The 21156-nt window shown below is 36.9% G+C and overlaps 1 long non-coding RNA gene across 3 annotated transcripts in view; it reads right to left on the bottom strand.

Moving 5' to 3' along the window:
- LOC109461125 (uncharacterized) overlaps positions 1–20344 on the bottom strand; it is a 79284-nt gene extending 58940 nt beyond the window's left edge. Inside the window, exons 1-3 of one of the 3 annotated variants that reach the window (XR_012493700.1) lie at positions 19838–20344; positions 274–405; positions 129–191 (exon numbers count right to left, since the gene is read on the bottom strand). This is a non-coding gene — a long non-coding RNA (uncharacterized LOC109461125). Of the gene's footprint in view, positions 1–128; positions 192–273; positions 406–3931; positions 4163–19837 lie in introns of those variants that run through there. The other 2 variants (XR_012493699.1, XR_002139630.2) reach the window with 2 other exon arrangements.
- Between the last annotated feature and the right edge of the window lie 812 nt (positions 20345–21156).

Raw genomic sequence — 21156 nt, forward strand, 5'->3', positions numbered from 1 at the left:
CTCTCTCTCTCTCTCTCTCTCTCTCTCTCTCTCTCTCTCTCTCTCTCTCTCTCTCTCTCTCTCAGTAAAGAAAGGAAAGAGTTTAAAACGAAAAGCTGTTCTTTTCCATACATGACTTTCTGACTTACAATAGGTCAAGCATCGGTGCTCAGGTTTCCAGCCAGGGGAGGTTATGAAACAGGTATGGGTATCTGTAAGAAGAAAAATAACAATTACCTGATGAATCTCAAACAATATAAAAATTTTTATTGAGAGTATGATACCTCATGATACCTAAATCCATATAAAAATCTGTTTTTCATTTCTTCGCTTCTTGACCCTCTCTCATGTTCTATTCGTCACATTCTTTTTTTACAGTTCTGCATTCTTATTGCTGAGGTAATATGATGTACACATTTCCATTAACTGGAAGAAAAATAAAAATCAAAGATTTCTTCCTAGAAAAAAATATAAGAAATTTGTCTCAGCAAATCTCTGTAAGAACTTCTATAAAGCTATCTACTCCTAATCTCTTACTGGGATATGAAATATATAAATACAAATATTCATTGTAAAGTGCTTGTCAAATGAAAGAGTGCCTGTAACAAAATGTTGGAAAAATAGATTCCTATTGAAATATAGAAAAATGTAAATTTATTGAAATCCATCAAACATAAGGATCTGAATTCTCTAAGAAAAACTCATACCAAAAATGGATCTTTATATAGAAATTATGTCCAGATTATCCTTATTTAGCAGACTGCTGGTTCCCATTTACATGTGTACATTATCACGTATCCTTTAATGAAAATCATCTTTATATTGTCTTACTGAGTAGTTTATATACACAGTCCATATGCAGTCCTCAGGGATTTAATATCTATGGTACAAATGCAGCAAAAAATTTCATGTATCTTAGTTGGTATTACAAACATCATTGTATTTGGGAGAGGAAAGTCTTTGCATAATGCATGAAGTTTTGGAAAACAGCTATAAAATTAGTGTTAGGAGCCAGGTCCTAAGAGAGATAAGCAGTATTTCCGAAAGCTCCTATCTCTTTATTTTCTATCCTCGTGAAAGAAATGAAAATTTCAGAATGCCCATAGGTTAAAGAGAATAAGAACTGAGTATTGCTGGCTACACGAGAGTTTGGCGCTTAACCGACATACCTCCTCAGTTCATCCTCAGGATTAGTGCATCACTGTTTAAAATATTTCCACAATGAACGACCATCTGTTTAAATGTTTCTTGTGTTCAACACCCCTATTTGGCACCATTTCCTTCTGTGTCTCTGGCTACATGCATCACAATCTCTGTTTTGTCTTAATAGAGTCATTTGAAATAACCAATCTCTGAATAACACTTATTAATTTGAGACTTGGGAAGAAATAGCTACTCTGAAGAGGTTCCCATTCCACCTTTCGCCTTACTTAGCATTTTCCCCAGCCAAGAACAATCCTTGTCTCTTTCAATAGCATCTGTGTGTATTTGGCTGAATAATGCCTTCAAGGAGCAATAATACAAGTCAGATTTCATGAGACTGAAAACGGAGTCACTAAAATCTCTCAAGCCACAGTTTCCCCCCTGAACCTGATGGTCTATCACTACCTTTATCTGCTTACATACATATTTATTTTCTAATAAAAAGTTTCATTCAGAGATGGGTTTAACAGAATTGAATAGATTCTTGGAGTCCTCAGATAAGTTAAAACATACATATGAAAAGTCCATCTTAAACTATATTTAATGTAGTGGGATGATTGAACTTATTTTTACAGAACATATTTCAACACAATCTTTATATTTCATTATTGATAGTGGTCTTAGAAGATGTTAGAATATTGAACAATTTCCTTGAATTAATATAGAATCCTCAACACATCTAAAGGTCTATCTCACCTATGAAGCAGGAGTGGGGAGATCTTCTATATATGCCTGAGATTATAAATTCTACAGTAATCCCCTCTCCATCCCTCCCTGAACACACACACACACACACACACACACACACACACACACACACACCCCTCCATCCAAGAAGCAGAGCTAGATCCCCACATAGACCCCACTATCAAAATAGAGGTATCTGCATTCAAGTAAGCAATGACTATTTCTCTTAGCCAAGATGAACAGAATACTTACCCTGTGACAGACACTGCACTACAAGCCTTACATGAATTATTTTATTTCATGCTCAAAGCAATTCATAAGCTATCCATGATTTGAGATTTAGAGAGTTTTTAGACGTTTAGAGAGAATTACCAAGCTCACATGGCTAGAAAGGAGTGAAGCTAGAATACCAACGTGGGCTGTCTTCCCCAAGAGCCCCCATGCTTTCGCTGTCTCAGTTATAGCATCTTTGCCAATCTTATATAATCCCTTTGATCATCTTCATGTCATCATTTCAGAGCTTATAACTTCATACTCCTTTCTCATCCTTGAGCTACCCTGTTTTTTAGTTCAAGTATCCATCGACTTCCTTCAACATTAAAGCCAAAAAAGGTAAGAAGGCTTCTAGAATTGAACCAATAATCAGAATCAGGAAGTAATAATAAAATTGTTCAGGGGTAGTATGGCAAAAGTTGGAAGAGTGAGAAAGAAGGGAGCTTATTTTTCAAAGTAGCTATCTAGCCTATCAATTGAGAAATGGATATATTCTCAAATGTGAGCTCTATAGTAGTTAAAACAAAGAATAACATCTAATGTATCAACATGTAAGAAAATATGAAAAACTTAAGTTTGAATGAAGAAATCAAGTTGGAATATGTTATGTACTGAATAATGTCATACATTTAATCTTTAAACCCATAAAATATTATGTCTAGATATGGATACATACACGTAAACAAAATGCATAAAACATTGATGGGAAGGAAAGAAATGTACTTCAGGAATGGTTACTTCTGGGGGACTTGGGGAGTTATGGGCTAGGGAGAAGTTAAGTACAGGACTTTTATATCTGTAATGTTGTATTTATTTCAAAATATCTGAAGCTAAGATGGCCAAATGTTCACATTTGTTAAATGTAGGCACTGGCTACGTGGTATTTCTTATATTAGTTTCTATAGATTCCTGAATATTTGAAATAGTTTATCATTTGAACTGAACAACTGAGGTGGAAAAAGTTATGAAAAATAGATAATTATGTACTGTGACATGAGGAATGTATTTATATGTAATTTATACTCTCTTTCTGAGGAAAAAGAAAGAAGGCCATGGAAAAGAGATTGACCAATGCGAAGAACAGAGAGAAGTTCGGGGCCTGGTCTGAGCAGGCATGCTAGGGATGCGAAGATGACCAGTACTGGTTAGATAAGGCCTGGGAGGAGAGAGGGAGAGCAAAAGCTAGTGTCCTGTGGATGGGGGAGCTACAGGTAAATAAAATGTTTGAAACCTGAACTATAACTGGCTGAAAATGCAGAGCTTTGGTTGGGCTGGAGCTGAGACTCAGAGGCATGCAAGTCAGGGAGAACGAGGACCCCACCACCCTTCAACCCTCCTACAGACAGAGACTCTCTTAAAATAAACTGGATTACTTGAGATTGTGGACCCTCTTGGGAAAATAATTAAATCCTGACCCCAGTTAGGTTCCACACACATACAACTATGTCTGATTAATTGGGGGAACCTCAAATAAAATCAGCGACAATAGAAAATTTACCAAAGGGAGCAAGGTATCTGATGCAGTAATTCAGCAAAAGGACCTAAGAGTTGGAGGGCAGTTGAATTTAGCAACTGATAACAGAACCCAAGGGGACCCGGGCATTCCAGGAGCATGTTTGAGCCCTGTGCATATGAATTAACAACTGTCTCACAACTTCGAAATTTGGGGGCCCAGGCCTTCCCACCATTCCCAAAACATTCTGCTTTTCATTCTCAAAACAGAATTGACCAAGATATTAGCAGGAATCCCAAATGAGAAGGTGTTGGTGGCAGCCAAATCCCAGCTTACCAGGCTGGAAGGCACCTGCAACAGCAGAGTTCCTGGTGGAAGTTCTGGCTGCAGCAGAAGCAATGCAGTTGCACTAGAAGAAAGCACTGTGTGTGTCTAACTCATTGTGCTTTCAGGATAACTAAGACTGTCCTAGAACCTTTTGTCTTCACATTAATGTGGAACAAGGGAGCATTCTTTCTCTCGCTTTGCAAAAGTGCCACTGGCGGAGGTGCCTGAGATGAGAACCACACCAAGGCAGCGGTGACAGCTCTGTGGCATGCCGGCACCAGTGGAGCAGCGGCGCTCAGCCTTTCACGGGGATCTGCAGCTAGACTGCAGTAGCAACAGCAGAATTCCAGTTTTGGCAGCTGTGGCAATAGAGTCTAGGAAACCCCAGGAGTGAGCTCTAGCCCCAGTTCTGCATGGATAAATTAAAAGCATCTTGTGGGGGAATTTCCACAACTCCATGGAGGAGGGGAACTCCACAGGGACCGTAATGGGTAGGTGGGCTGCACAGCAACTGAGAGGTGAACGCTTTTGTGCTCCCAGGGTGGGAAAGGCTGAGATGTTCAGGTCGCCATAGCTTGCTGCTGTGAAAGAGAGCATGCTTAGGAAAGATTTGTGCTTCAGAGGGAGAAAAAAAAACATAATAAAATAAAACACAAGTTTGAATTAGATCATTCTTCTCAATGTTTTCACATCCCTCTAAGATAAGGAATTTTCTAAGAGGATTTTTGGTTAAGAAAAGAAGGAACAGGAAGAGGGACAGAAGGGAGGAAGAAACTGCAAATGATCAAATATATCCACTTATGAATATATCATGAAGACAACTTCTTCAATTATAAACGATGAGAAACATAGAACACTGCAGCTTGTTTTATATGGAACTTTGTATAATAGCTAGAATTCTAGTCTGAAACCTGATGGAATAAAAGGAGAGGTGGCGACATGCCTGCAGCAGGATGACTAAGTTTATAAATCCAGGTGAAATGAGGAGCTGAGCAACGGTGACCACAGAATCGGCCTCAAATCTAGAAATGTCCCCAACTCATCCCTGAACACTTATAAGCCGAAACAATCCTCAATTTACGAAATGTTTGAATACAAGGAGAAAGAACAAATAATGAAAGTGAGAAAGGCAAGGACGGTGAAAACACCTGAGATGATTCAGATGCGATGTTGAGAACTGTCCGGCAACACACACGGCTACTTGGAAAAGGGAGATAGTCATCCTCTTACATTTGCCCAATGTTGAGAAGCATTTTAGATGATTGGTTTGTTGAAAGTGCGGGCACCCTTACTTACCCAGTACTTCGCCCATATCAGGAATCATTCTGTCTTCCCTGAGTTCCCACTCTGGTCCCATCAGTTGACTTCTGAGTGTGGCAAAGGGAGAGTGCACACTGCCCCCCGGGGGCCCAGCTCAGCCTCCTGGGGGGCGTAAGGGATCCACTCGGGCTGTCTCCGCCTTCCTGAATCTCGTGCAGGTACAAACGTCACAGCAAAGATCACATGGGGACCAGGAGAGACACACGCATGCTGCACTCCTGCTGTCAAGGTAACAACTATCTTCTCAACAGATTCTTTCCAGACCTGCCATCAGAGAAACTAAGGGATTAGCAGATTTCTCCCACTGGGGAGGTTACTGCCCCTTCCAAAGAGCCAAGCAATTTGTTAACCCCCCCCTCCCCCCGGGAGGGCTGTTGCTGGCAGCACAAAGGCAGAACTGCTCCTCGGGGTTTCTAAGTTGTGGGGGACACAGCCCCACACCCCTTACACTTCACACCTTCTTACTGATTTTAGTGAAGACTTAGACAGACCCACAGAGGGGTCTATCTCCAGATAGTGACATATGATGATTCTGTTGGCAACCTGGCTCTGTGGGAAATGATCCATAAGCAAATCACAGCTCTTCCTTTTGGTGAAATTCAAATCCTATCATCAAAGGACTTGAGAGTCAATGATACTTGAAGATCATTCTCACTACTGAGTGTTTAATGAGATAGCATACCTGAATTCAAAACGTAAAAGGACATGCCTCATCTCTAGCCATAGGAGCCTTTACACATTCTATATGTATCCCATGTTTCCCCTGCTCAACCAAATAAGAGGCTTGCAATAGGAATGCCTAGCAATTTCAAGACCTGAAATGCCTCCTCCCCTCTCTAGGAGGTGTCTCACAAGCAATGATTACAGTTCTTCCAGGTACCAAACAACAAACACTATTTTCCTGGTTTCCTGACTCCCTAAGATGAGTGCCAAGTCCTCTGAGACTCTCACCTTTGCCATAAAAGCACTCTGAAGCTGTCAAAACAAACAAACAAACAAAAAAAACCCAATAGTGTGTCACAATACCACCAAAGTAGGGAATAACTTTTCATGAGTTCAGTCTTAAGTTGTTATGTGGATCCCCAAACAACAATGCTGTATTCTTCCAATGTTCCAGAGATTTTCATACAAACATCTCTTTGAGATTTTACTCACTAGGTCTTTCCTAGCATGTAGACGGGGATCTGTGGGAACTGGGCAGAGTAAGAGCTGAATGAAAACTGCTTCAACGCGCCCCCAAATCACTCCTCCCTGCCAATCCCAGGCTGCCTCTATTCCGTTAGAAAGCGTTATCGCTCAGGAGGATGCTGAGGCTGCTATATAGATAGACTCCTGGAGACCTTGCAAATTTAGGGGAGCCCAAGACACAGATGTCCCAGGATGGCCAAACCTGGGATAAACACAGGCAAGGTGCAAGTTGAGATCTCCCTACTGTATTTATAAACATGGACAGCATTCTTTCAAGGAAAATGTCTCTTCCCCACAATAGAAGACAAAACTATCATTCAACAAGAAAGAAGGCCTTCAGTTAGGCAAAAGCAGAACACATGCCCATATTTATACACCCAACAGAGGACTAGAGTATGCTGAGGAAAGCCAGAGTCAGAACGCTCACAGCTGAAGTAATTCTTCCCTTAGGTGACCTCTCTACTAAGAATCAAGGCTTTTCTATTGTCAGACACATAGAATCAAGGAGAAGTCTGAGCGTCATCTCTCTTAACTGCACTGTCCTCAATGGTGAATATCAAGGGATATTAACTTTTGAGAAGCTGATAAGAGTTATAGATCTTCCCCCCAGAAAAATAGTCACAAACACTTCTCTTACAAAATTTTGCATATACTCTGGAGAGGAGAAAGTTCACAGACCTCTTAAAATCCAAGTTAAGTATTCCGGAACTAGATGATTTCTTCCAACTCTAAAATGAGTTTATGGAAGCCCTGGTTAAACTGGACAAATTAAGCACCCTTGTTCCTTGCTCCCTCTTAAAAACTCACAAGAAATTAAAACAACAGAAAAATAACAGAAAATAAAGGGATGTTAACAAAATAACTGAATGTAGAAAGTGGATGGACAAGTGAAACTGACGTGGCTGAGTAGAGACTGAAGTAGCTGCACAGAAATCATTGAATTCGCCACCCAGAACACTGTGAAATTAAAGGCACTTGTCCCTATGAAAGCAAAAGCGACAAGTGACATCAATCAAGTTTTACTCCTTTACACAGGCTCTACCAGAGCCCAGTAACTAATTCTGTATTCTTTTTCTTGAAGGGGAACCCCTAAATTATCTAAGCTTATGCCCCACTAATCTTGCATTTGTCCCTCTATGTGGCTGAAAGATCCCTTGACAGTCTTCATTAGAAAGTTAGAGCTCAAATGCCCTCCCTCAACCCACACAAGCAGGGAACTCCTTGACTGAAGACAGATTTACTCACCTAAGACCTTAAAACAGCTGTGTCTCAGCTATGAGGGTCCGTACAAAAAGCAAGGAGATTAAATACAAATCTGCACACTGAATTGTGGAACCAAGGCTCCCTCTCTCCATTCAGCTCTCAGAATACTGACAGCTACCCCTACAAGATGTTGGAGAATGCTTCTCTGGAACAATTGCGAGAGTTGGCATTTCAGAGTCCCCTAAAACAATAGCTGTGTTCCTGTCCAATCACTGTACAGTAAAACCAACCAGCATAAAAGCCTGAGGAGCTTCCAATCATCTTCTCTGTAACTTACTTTTAAATATGAGTAGACAGTCAAGAATCACCATTTAAGGACCATCGCCAAAGTGCAAGTCAGAGGCTAAAACATATAAACAGGAGAAAAAACAAATTCTGAGGAAATAGTGCAGGGTACAGAATAAAAAACAAATTGAACTGTAAATTAAACTCAGAGAGATAAGAGAGGTTATTACAAACAAGCTATCTTAGATAAAAAAATTTTTATAAAACATGAACGTACTCTTAGAAGTCAAATATGATTGCCAAAATTTTGAAAACACTCAATCCAAGATTTGGAAGATAAAGTTGACGAAATCGCCCAGTAAGTAGAACAAACAGATAAAGAGTGAATTGGGCAGAGGAAAACTCTGTGTGGTGGGCAGAGTCTAAGATGGTCCCCAAGGTTCCCACCGCTGGTGCACAGGCCCTGCACAGCAGGTCCTAGGAAAGCCCTGTAGTTTCATTATAACGTTGATGAGATGCTGTAGCAACTTCACTCTTATTTATATCAATTAGCCAATGGTAAAATCTGGTTTTGTTGTACCTTGTTTCACTTAAAGTCGCAGAATTTATACAAGATATTAAGTGAGGACTTACTGAATAATTCCCTCCCCTTGAGTGTGAGTAGAACTTGTGATTATAATGCCAATTTCTCCACTCCTTACCAACACTTGTTATTATCTGTCTTTCTGATTATAGCCAATTTAGTAGGTGCAAAGTATTATCTCAGTGTGGTTTTGGTTTGCATTTTCTTGATGACTAAATGATATTATGCATCTTTTTCTGTGCTTACTGGTATTTATATATTTTATTTGGAGAAATGTCTATTCAGATGCTTTACCCATTTTTAAAACTGGATTGTTTATCTTTTTATTGTGGACTTGTAAGAGTCTTTTAGGTATTCTTGATACAAGTCCCTTATCAAACATACGATTTGCAAAAATTTTCTCCCATTCTGTGGGTGTCTTTCCACTTTCTTGATGGTGTCCTTTGAAGCCCAAGTTTTTAATTTTGATAATGCCCAATATATCTATTTTTTGTTATGTTGAATCAGTTAACTTTTTAAACATCATTCCAATTTTTACCTGACATGCAAGGTATCTTCCTTATACCTTTCCTAGCTTCCACTACCCGGTGCTAATCTCACACAGACTCTGCCAAGCTTGAATTGATAATTGCCTTCTGCGGCCAACTCTACCACTTCCCCCATATCTTGTCTAGATTTCTAAGCAACTCATTTCACTTACAAATTAATATATTTCTCTCTCCCTAAGTAGGCTGTGAGTAACTTGATGGTAGAGCCCTGTTATTTATTTAACTTTGTAATCTTAAATACAAAACAAACTACCTAACTAAAAATCCGGCCCATAGTTGATATCTGGGTAATGTCTGATAATTAAATAAAGAATAAGTGAATCAGTGTATACTAGTTGTACATTCAAAGGTAGTTTGATGCATTTTAAGGGCCCCACAATGTGGTGATTAACTTCCAGAACCCCTTCATGGGAACATAGTACTCACATCCAAATCTTTTCTCATGCTATCTTTTTTACATAGAATATATATCCTTTTTTTCCTATAGTTTCTAGAATCTCATCTCTTCTTATCAAGGTTTTCCAAGTAAATGGGGTGAAAACAAGACACATTTTATCTGAATATGCATTTTCCTGAGACACTTGATTAACATAAATATATTTGCACTGATTTTTCTAAATAATGTATATTTAGTCACTAGGTATATTTGCAGGGTATTAATTCTTTTATCTGTTAATGCATAAAAAACTGAGTTATCTATTTTTGTTGGCAGAAACTAAGGGAGTGCAATAGGAGACAAAAATAAGAGGAGCATGATCCACAGCAAATCTTGCTTTCAAATTCTTAGGCATCATTATGCAGAATAGATAACAAAACCATCTGCTACATTGCTCATTTTTTCTTACTTATTTTTTCCCCCTATATATTCTATAAGCAAACTTTCTCAACCAAAACATTGATCCTCTTTAACTCATAAAAAGCATAAAAACAAACACAAGCAAAATAGTTGCAGTAAGTAGCTTGTTCAGCAGCATGGGCAATGAAGAGTTGAGTATATATCTTATTTTTGCTTTACCTTTGTCTACATAACAGAATGTGATGGGTAGAAAAAGATTAAAAAAAAACAAAATTAAAAGTATATACCAATAAACTTTAATTAAAAAAAAAGTATATACTCTGAGAAGTCCAGGACCAATTTTTATTAACTAACTTTGTACCCAACCTTCACACATATCCTATTATATTTAATTTTTTAAAAGTTTATACTTTGGTGAACACATAATGCAATATATAGATGGTGTATTAGACTGTTGTCACCTCAATAAATTTTAATTAGAAAAAAACTTAAGCCTCATCCCCCAAAAAAAGTTCATACTTATAAAATATTTTGCAAAATTAAATGACTACTATTGCTAAATGACAAATGCATTCCCATGTGCCACAGAATTAAGTGTATTACAGAAAATAAAAACAAACAAACCTATACATTAAAGTGCCAAGGATTGAAGAAGATTCTTTTATTCATTCAACCAATATTTATCAAGCATCTGCTTCATTTTCCAGATACCGTTCTAGGCTCTGAGAACACGAATAAAGGAAGTCCCTGCCCTGGCAGGGTTTACACTATAGTGAAGGCAGAAAGGGTGAGCAAGGAAGGAAGTCAGTGAAGCTGGAGATGATGAAGTACCTTTCGATGCATGACACGGTGGTCTTGTCTCTGACTGAAATGAGAGACAAAAGATGGGATTACATTTCCTTTACCCCACTGGAGAGTCAGTCCTTTATTTCTGTCTGGATTGAGGAGAAGGAAGGAAAAGAACATATTAAGAGGAATCACAATACCCAGGAGGGAAGAGACTAGTCCTGACGGACCACAGACAGCTTTGCAATTCACTTCAAGATCCTAAGATGTGACTCTTGAAATTTGTATCTGAAAACAGCAATAGCAGGCTGACATTCATGATTTCCTTCAGTCTAAATGCAGTAACCTCCTATTTCCCCATCAGGTGAAATAGGAATGCTAGTCTAAATTCAGCCTAATCAGGGTGCTAATAATAGCACAAATGTGAAGAGCACCTCTGAGCTAGGGATGCCCAATTTTTGCTTCTGAATTAAACCTTGTTGCATGTCCTCCAGGTTCAAGTTAATTCCCGTCCTGTGGTGAGCAACCGTTAAGGAGAGGCATCTACACTATAGCAGAGCTAGAACTCAGAGGAAACAACTACAAAGCACTGGCCATGAGAATGTGCCAGCATGCAGTAACCACTTCTTTCTAGTGCCTGTATTTTTAGAGGTCACTGCTGAGCCACACTCATTGTTCCACACTGAAGGGACTGGAACAATTTTCCAACAGAAATTGCACAAAATTTCACCAGCTAATTTGTTTGAATCCCATAACCTTTCTCTTTCCCTCCCTTTTCCCCTCCTTCTCTCCCTCTCTTCCTTCCTTCCTTTCTTTTTTTCTCCCTTCTTCTCCCTCCCTTCTCCTTCTTAATTATATCTGGGGCCTAAGTCATCTCCTCTAGAGATGAAGTCTCTCACTGCCTTAGTGAAAGACCTTTACTATGTTTAATTTGTATGGTAAATTAGTTACAAAGAACATCTGTTTTGAGCAATACTAAGATTGTACTGTGGCGCTCAAGTCTTCCTGGTGACTTCTCTTTCTAGTGAAATAATTTGTGGTCATTGCTGCAAAACAGATGAAAAATATTTTGTTCTTCAAAACACGTGCCAACCAGGGAGTTATATGTGGATTCCTGCTGCCTCAAGTTTCAGCCTATTCTCCTCCTTACAGCTACTACCTCCCGGTGCTTATCTTCCCGGACCCACTGGGATTTCAAGACTCTTACTTATTGTTTGTCGCTGTAGAGAAAAAGACAATGTAACAGAAATTGAAAATGTGATATCACAAAAGATTTTAAATCCCACCTAATTCTTCAGGTAAATAATTCCTATTCTATGCTGACATCTCACTGGAAGCAAACAAATCTCTTATAGAACCCTTCCTGGTTCTCTTAGCAAGTTTCATCCACCCAAATATTTATTGAGCATTTATTATGCGCCAGATATTGTCCTAGGTGCTAGAGATATAGTAATAAACAAACAAACAAAAAGATTTTTAAAAATCCTTGCTATTATTTCCAGTGGAGGAAAACATACATTATAAAATTAAATGAGCAAAGTGCATAGCGTGGGAAATTGCGACAAATGCTATGGAGAAAAATAAGCCAGAGAAGGAGGATAGGAAGGACTAGGTGGGAGGGAAGGTGAACTTTTAAGTAGGTGGTCAGGAAAAGTATCACTGAAAAGATTCATTTGAACAAATACCAGAAAGATTCAAACATATAGGATACCCTTTCAGGAAGTATTTTGACTTCATGTCATTTCCTTCATAAAAATATATTCTCTGTGGGGGTTTTAAGGAAGCATATTTTATAGCCTTTTTGATCACTTTACACACATTTAAATATGTTAGCTCAAAGATGACCACTCTCACCATTATTATCTAACGTTGTTTTAGAGGAGACAGTAACCAGTGAAATTGGTCAATAGAAGAAATTAGGTATAAAAACAGCAAAGGAGGAGGTAAACATTATCATTTGTAGATCACCTATCAATTGCTTCAACATAAAAGAGGAAATAAACAATTACTACTAAAAGAGAATTCAGCAATGTGAATGGTTACAAAATTAATATATAAACATTGATTGCCTTTATATGTACTCGTATTAATACAAACAACAACCAGTTTAAAAACACAAAGGAAGATAAAACCCCATTTACAATAATAACAAAACATAACAAAATACTTAGGAATGAGCTTGCCAAGAAATGTGCAAGAAATATGAAGAAAATTTTGAAACACTACTAAGGAATACAAAAATAATCTTGAACACATGAAAATGAATATCAAGTTCACGATTAGGAAGATTCAACATCATGAAGATAGCAATTCTCCCTAACACAAATCTATAAATTTATTACAATCCCAATAAAAATACCATCGGAATTTTTGTTGGAAAGATAGTGAAGTGTATTTAAAGTGCATATGGAAAAAGAAAAAAGCCAAATAGCTGGGAAACTCTAAAAATATAAAATTAATAATAAGAGAGAAATAAGCCTGCTATATTATTTTTATTTTGAAGCTTCACCAATTAAAATAGTGTGGTGCCATTGAATGAGTGACAGATGAATGAAAAAGAATAGAAGATCTAGAAATAGACATAACTATTAGGGAATTTAGTATAAAGATTGTATTGTACATCAGTGGGAGAAAAGATAGATAAGTAAATGGTTTTGGAACAACTAGGTTAGCCATGTATAAAAAAATTTATGTCATATCCTTTATACCAAAATAACTTTTGATACATAAAAATTTTAAACATAAAAACATAATGCACTAGAAACAAGAAAAAAAAATTTAATAGACTCAGAGTAGGGAGGACCTTACTAACACAAAACCAAGAAATCATTAAAAATTGACAAATTCAAATACATAAAAATTTAAAAATTTCCACATGGCAAAAATACTATATGCAAAATTAAAACAAAAAAATGAACTAAGTTTCAACATGTTTAAATAGTAACTTCTATATGTTGCTGGTGGAAGTATAAATTGGTACCAGCTCTATCGAAAGCAATTTGACTATTAAAATTATTTTTTTAAAAAGATTTTATTGGGGATGGGAAACAGGACTTTATTGGGGAACAGTGTGTACTTCCAGGACTTTTTTCCAAGTCAAGTTGTTGTCCTTTCAGTCTTAGTTGTGGAGGGCGCAGCTCAGCTCCAGGTCCAGTTGCCATTGATAGTTGCAGGGGGCGCAGCCCACCATCCCTTGCGGGACTCGAGGAATCGAACTGGCAACCTTGTAGTTGAGAGCCCACTGGCCCATGTGGGAATCAAACTGGCACCCTTCAGAGTGAGGAGCATGGAGCTCCAACTGCCTGAGCCACTGGGCCGGCCCTAAAATTAAATTTTAAGTGAATATATCTTTGACTCAAAAATTCCTTCCAGAAATGTATCCCATATATTTATTAATACATGTGAAAAAAGACATGTACAAAGATATTTATGCATTATTTAAAATATCAAAATATTGGAACAATTGGGATTCATCTATATAATGGAATCATATGCAACCTTCTAAGTAAGAATAAGGCAAACCATATTCGTATGTACTGATATGAAATTATTTCCAAGATCACTGTTATCTTCCCCTAGCCCGAAACAGAAATAGAAACCCAAAAATCCATTGGATTAAGTGTGAGACAGGAAAACTATAGATGCACCCAACCAGTTTTTTTTGTTCCCAAAGAGTAAATATGCCTGGAGCTAAGGACAAGTAGAAATGGAGAACAGACTTAGATAGGGTCCAGGAGTGGGGGCCCTTTCAAAGTGGGAGTGGGAACTTTTTAGGTCCAGGAACACAGAGAAAAGGACTCAGTGATGAATTCTTCTTTGTGTGGACCCCACACTGATACTTTGCCTGTGGTCATTAGCTGTCTAACCAACCTGGACACTCTTGAGATGTCCCTTGAAGAGAGTGGGATTTAATGTGGGGTACTTGGACATCCTGTGTGGAGACAGATACCTGAGGGAAAACCCAGCGCCCTGACCAATGTGGAACTGAATGGAACCAGTTGGGAATTTCTGTCTTTAGGAAGCAATAGACACAACTGTCATATATATCATCCCAAGGAATTTGAACTTACTCTCAATTCCCAAACTTTGTATCAATCATTCCTATTCGTGATGTCTTCTGTGAAAAGCACTGTTAAAAATGGCTGTCCAGACAAATTATCTTATGGTGATGGAAATGAGAATAAGGGTTATCCTTGGGAGTAATAATGTCAGGGAGGGCACACCTGAGAGTCTTTTGTGGTACTGAAAATGTTCTGTATTTTGATGGGTGGTAGTTAATGCATACATATACACACTTTAAAATGTTTGTATTAAATTTACAGAGTTTATATAAACTATACCTCAATTCAAAAAACTAGCCTGTGATTTCCTTCTATTCAACTACAACCTACTTGGGACCAGGTTATCCACATTCCTTTCTTTCTCCCCATAAAGAGTCAAAGTCACCTATTCAGCAAAATTCCAATGCCAGATAGTACAAATGCAAAGTCACAAGGAAAACAGAAACACAAATATATTTAGCTGGCAAAGAGATCAAAGAAAAGTAAATAACGAACTGTGGCTTCATCAAACATTTACAGAACAGTACAGGGCAGAACAAAGTAGCCGATAATCAAGATATATGTTGGGATTATTTGTTTTAGAGCAATTTACTTTCAAATTTGCAATGGTTTCAAAGTCTTTCATTTAAATATCACATTTTGTTAAAAGATTATAATAAAATTTTGTCTAATTGCAGTTTTAAAAAACTATAATTTCTTAATACTTTAAAACACACTTTTTGAAATTAAAAAAAAATACTCTTTTTGAGATTTTTCCATTTCCATCATCCTACAGTCCAGTGACCTATATGTATCAAAGCAGCTGTTAAGCACTCTAGCTGGCAGGACTAAAAAAATAAATTTGATTCCTTTTCACATTACATTTTCTTTTCTCTGCACGAATGGGAAACCTCCACTTTTGGGAAGGTGTGGAGATCTGCTTCCCTTCGTTCTGTGCCTCTGCTTGTTTCAGTCAAAAATATAACACTCCCTACTACTCCTTCCCCATTCCCCTTACTTCTCAGCAGAAGTAATTTTTGGTAGGAGGGTAAAGAACAAAGAAGTCACAGGGCAAGGGTGGCCAAAGTCAACGACCTTGGGCAAACCCAAGCTCCCTCCTACCAGAAGCCACAATTTGAGGGGAGTGGAAAAAGCAAAGTAACTGCAAAACAAACTGCTACAAGGAGAGCTAATCATAGGATGGAACTGGATCAAATTCACCTAACAGCACAATTTTGTCCCATTAGTAAAAATCTCTTCTGTAGGGATTCCATGAATTCTGAGCTTATAGAAATATAAGGCCAAGAAATAATCAGACATCAAAAAGAAAGAACTTGATAGTACGGAGAACAATTATTCCCAACTTTATTAATTTTTATCTTCTTGGAAACACAGAATTTACTCCAGCCCTCCTAAATATATCTACCTGGTATTATTCACATTATTTATGATCAAAAACTCCTTGTCACTTTTTAAACTTTTATCTTCTCACCATTTTTGTTAGGTCCTCACACCTTTGAATCCTCCAGAATTAGACAGCTGTGTTATTATGGAAAGGGAATGACCCTAGATCCAGAATGTCTAATTTGAAAATCATGCCTTTGCCACTTACTCGATATAAACTGGGAGATAATGCATAGCTTCACAAGGTTGTCAAAAAAAGTTTACAGGAGTAAAAAAATGTTCTGTAGCTTATAACAACGTATATAAATGTAAGGTATGAGAGACGCAGTATTACCAAATGGCTTTAAATCTGGAGATACTGGTTGAAATCTCAGGAGTATCACTTTGACCAAGTTCTCTGAACTCAATTGCCCCATTTGGATTGTTGGCAGGAATTAAATATTAACTTATATAAAGGCCCAGTCACTTAACAGACATCCAATAAAACAGCTACTAATTTGAAGATTTTTTTCCTTTCCTTTAGTTAGTCATTTTTCATTCATCTAGTCAATAAGTATTTATTGAGTAATAGGCACTGTGCTAGGGTATAATAGTTAGTAAGACATATAGAACCCTTATCTTCATGGAGTTATCATCTAGTAGGGGACAGAAACAGACAAATAGAAAATTACAATATAATTTTGTATGTATTATAATAAGAAAAGCAAAGGGTGCTATGGGAACTCAGATGAGTTCCAATTTAGGATAGTACTACAGAGGCTTCTCGGAGAAAGTGATATTGAGCTGAAAACTGAAAGATGAACAGGAATTAACAAATGAAGGATAGGAAATAAGGGAAAATCTCAAGGCAAAGAACATGTGTAAAGGGCCAGAAGCAAGAGAGGTCATGTTTGTCAAAGAATACCTAAAAACATCCACCAACGCATACCCTGTGTTCTGGGATTAGAACATAAACACTCTCATATAAATCTTTGTCCTTTTCTTGTCCACTGGCATCATGTCTTTCAGACTTTCACTGGACAAAGATCCATGGAAGACAATTGAAGAAAACATATTTTTATCTTCAGCCAAAATCGTACCATGACCAATCACCATTATCAAGTATAAATTCCCGATTACGTGGCCCCATAATTCACAACATATATTCTTATTCCAGTCTAGTGCTACTACAAGCATAGCATTGGACTGGATGATAATAGATAAATATGCACTCTACTCTCCATGAGCTTAACAATCTAATTAAGAAAATAAAATATAGATTATGACATAAAACAGAATGTGAGTAACTATTACTTGAATAGCTGGACAATAAATGTAATAGAAATTCAGACAGGGATGGATCATGATAAAAATCTTATTATAAATACCACTACAGCTTGGGAGAATTTTCCTCACATCATTCAGTGAGGCATATGGATACACACACACACACACACACACACACTTTGACAAGTTCATTTGTTCAGTCATTCAACAAATATTTGTCTACTGTTATATGTATACAACAAGTACAGGGACAAAACAAATGTCCTGCCCATACAGATTTTATATATTTTTTTGGCAGAGGAAGAGGTAACAAAAGTAAGCACTTTACCCATATATTGTATTTAATTTTTTAAACACCTCCCCGAGGTAGAATTTATCATCCTCCTTTTACAGAAGAGACACGGGACAGCAAATAACTTGTCTAAGGTCAAACAGCTAGCAACTGTCACAGCCAAAATTTTAAATTAGGTCTATCAGATAATAAAGCTTACGTGCAATGTGAGCCATTCCACTCCACTACTGAAACTTTCCATGTCCCTGAATCACAGAGGTTGCTGGTGGCTTCTCTGATAGTTGGTACTGAAATGGTGTGCCCAGAATTTAGCCAAGTGATTCTCACACTTTCCTCTACCAAGCTAGCTCGTATGCTATTTCTTGCTCCTGTAGTGTTCCTCCTTCCATCTGCATTGTTTTTACTTGTGATTTTGGTTTCCACTTAAAAATATATCCATGGGTTTCATTCTATGCAATTCCCTTCTCTGCTCTTAACATCTTCAACAAATTCTCCATTCATTTTCCTCATTCACAAAAACCAGTTACTGGTTAGTAGCACTACGCTCCCCTCCAAAGGTATGGTTCTAATGGGCTATGTGGCAACTGTATATTTTAGGAGGGTTACTGTATTTGGATTTCATACATACTAATAACAGCTCTACCATCGAGCAGTTATGCGCCTAGCCCTTCTCTACGTTATCTGATTTTGTCTTTTCAGTTAACAGTTTTACAGATGAGGAAGTGTGGTTCAGAGAGGCGAATTACTTGCTCAAGGCGAGGTACAGTACAGCCAGGTCTTCCTGTGTGTTTCTTACTACAACATACTGCTTCCCATCTAAAACTATAGAAATCACAGGAATGTGGATTTGAAAGGACCCCCTAGGATTTTTCACAAGATCCCTTCCCATGTAGCCACCATTTTTATGGAATCCTAACCGGTGATCTTGTCTTTTGTTGAAAACCTGGTTTTGTCACACACAAGTTGTGATCTCTGTGAGTCTTAGCTTTCTCATTTTTAAAAAGGAATACTATTATTTATCTCATGGTTATTGTGAGGATTAAATAATAAAGTATGTAAAGGTCCTTTGAAAACAATAAAACACTTTACAAATGCTCCCTGAACTTTCTTTATGAGTAAGTTAGACCTGTAAAAAAATTTTATTTTTGAACTTAAGTCACTGTAAATGGAATCTCTTTTATATATTACTGATTTCACAACCACAAACTTAAATAAAGCAATATATCCACAGCTCTTTCTAGTAGGCAAAATTATTTTTCATTACTATTAGACAGAAGACCAAGCTTACAATATGTTTTTCTCAAATTCGTTTGAAGATGGAGGAAAATACCAACTTTGGAACAGCTACGAGAAAGTCCATTTCATCTTGAATGTGCAGTTATATATAACAATTAATATGGCTTGCAATAAGACTGGCTTTAAATTAATTTTCTAATACAACTTTATTTGAATTTGTGCACATATTAAAATACTAATACAATTATAGTAGAAAGTATTTATTGAGCACTTAATATTTGTTAACTCAGTGAATAAAATTCTTCAATTATAGATGATAATTTAACAATTAAAGGAAAATTTAACAGTTAAAGGAAAGTTAGTGTAGTAAGCTAATAAAATAATATAGGCAAAATAAAAACTACGTAGCATAGATGAACTGATTTTTAATAAAATTTGGTAAATTACTATACCTAATAACAGAAATGTTTCAGAACACTTTATACAAACTACAGATAAAATAGGTTAAATTTCATTACCTGTAAAATGCCCATATGTACGCTCATTTAAAACTGATCCATGGATATAATATTATGTCCCATTTTCCAAATAAATGAAAAATAGGATTTCTTTATTTACCTTCTAGTGCTTTAGTTTTCATATTCATCTCAGTACATTAATTTTAAAATCTGTCATTTCCAGGATTGTTTCTGTGCTTCTTTCCTTGGCATTTGTATTGTTTCTCTTTCTTTTCCAAGGATTTTTAAAGGCCATAAAAATGTATGAGCACATATGTATTTATATCTGTGTGTGCACAATATCTGCATCTTTTTCTAAATATTTCCCTTGATAATGAATAAAAATCAAATCAGGACAGAAGGTTCATCCCTTCCTCACCCTCTATTAAAGCATAAAGGTAGAAATACATCATGTCTCTTGTGTTACATGGGCCCACCTTACTAAATGAAAACACTTATTCTTTTACTTACAGCCAATGTCCTTCAAATTGCTTGTGGTGGTATGTTTTTTCAGCAATGACGTCTGGAAAAATCAAAGAAATTCAGTTTTCCACCGTCTAAGTTTATATCTTCTGAATGATGCAGGCTCAAGAGTTGCCAAATGAGATGGGCAAAGGCAGCCAAATAGGGCTTCCTAGCCAATCTAAAAATAGCAGGTGGTGGTGGGCAGATATACCATTTCTCCTTGCTCTTTTTCTTTTTTTCTAAGAGCTAAGTACCATAAACAGGGCTTGCTCAAAATTAAAACAGTACAAAAAAACCACTATATTCTTGCTTGCCTAAGATCTAGACATATGGTCAGTTAGGAAAATTTGTACATTTTACTGAGCAAGATGTGAAAGTCAAAGCAAAGCTATATTCTGCGTTTCTTACAGGAAGGTTCCCATACCCAATTTCCATTTTTTCTAAAAGGAAATCTGGCCATAACACGCTGGAATCAGGAACTGCCTTTGCCTTTTTTTTTTTTTTTTTCCTGAAGCTCCTTGAATAATAACTATTAGGAAAGAGCTAGCATTACAATTTGAAAAATGAGAAAACTAGGTTCACAGAGTTGAAGTTTGCCCAAGGCCATCCAGACAAAAAAAGGAGACAGATCTGTCTTCAGACTCCACATTTGCCACACACACACACACACACACACACACACACACACAAACACACACTCCTTAAAGATTTCAACTTAAATGGTATTTAAGGATTTAACTTTTAAATTTTCATACAAATTACATTTGCCACACACACATACAAATATATTTTATGGGGGAAACGTTACAATAAATTTTATTGGATTAGAGATCCTTTATAAATTCAAAAGTTCCACAAAGTGTAAAAATGTGAATTTACTGATTATATTAATTATATAATGACACATTTCTTTAAAGAAATTCACTTTTCAAAATATTATTCACCTAACAAAATTAAAGAAGGAGTTACCATGGTCATTTAGTTTTGTTTGAATGTAGGAGCCAAAAAACTCACAGCTTGGAGAGAAATACTAATCTGTAAGTGGTTATCTCTCAGTAGTAGGATGACACTTTTTTCTGCTTATATTTTTTGTGCATTTCAAACTTTACAGAATCAAGAAATTATGAGCTTAATTGCATTTTCAAAAATAATTTAGACATAAAAAATGCTTCATAATATACTTTAAGAACAAACAGGAGGACACAAAGTTGAATCTATAGTGTGATCTCAATTTGGTAAAAAAGAAAAATGTTTCTTTGTAGATGCAAGTAGATAAAACTGGAAGACAATAGTCTGCTAAGATTGTGTTACCTCTGCATGATAGG

Source organism: Rhinolophus sinicus, linkage group LG02 (genome assembly GCF_036562045.2).
Source record: "Rhinolophus sinicus isolate RSC01 linkage group LG02, ASM3656204v1, whole genome shotgun sequence".
Taxonomy (NCBI): Eukaryota; Metazoa; Chordata; class Mammalia; order Chiroptera; family Rhinolophidae; genus Rhinolophus; species Rhinolophus sinicus.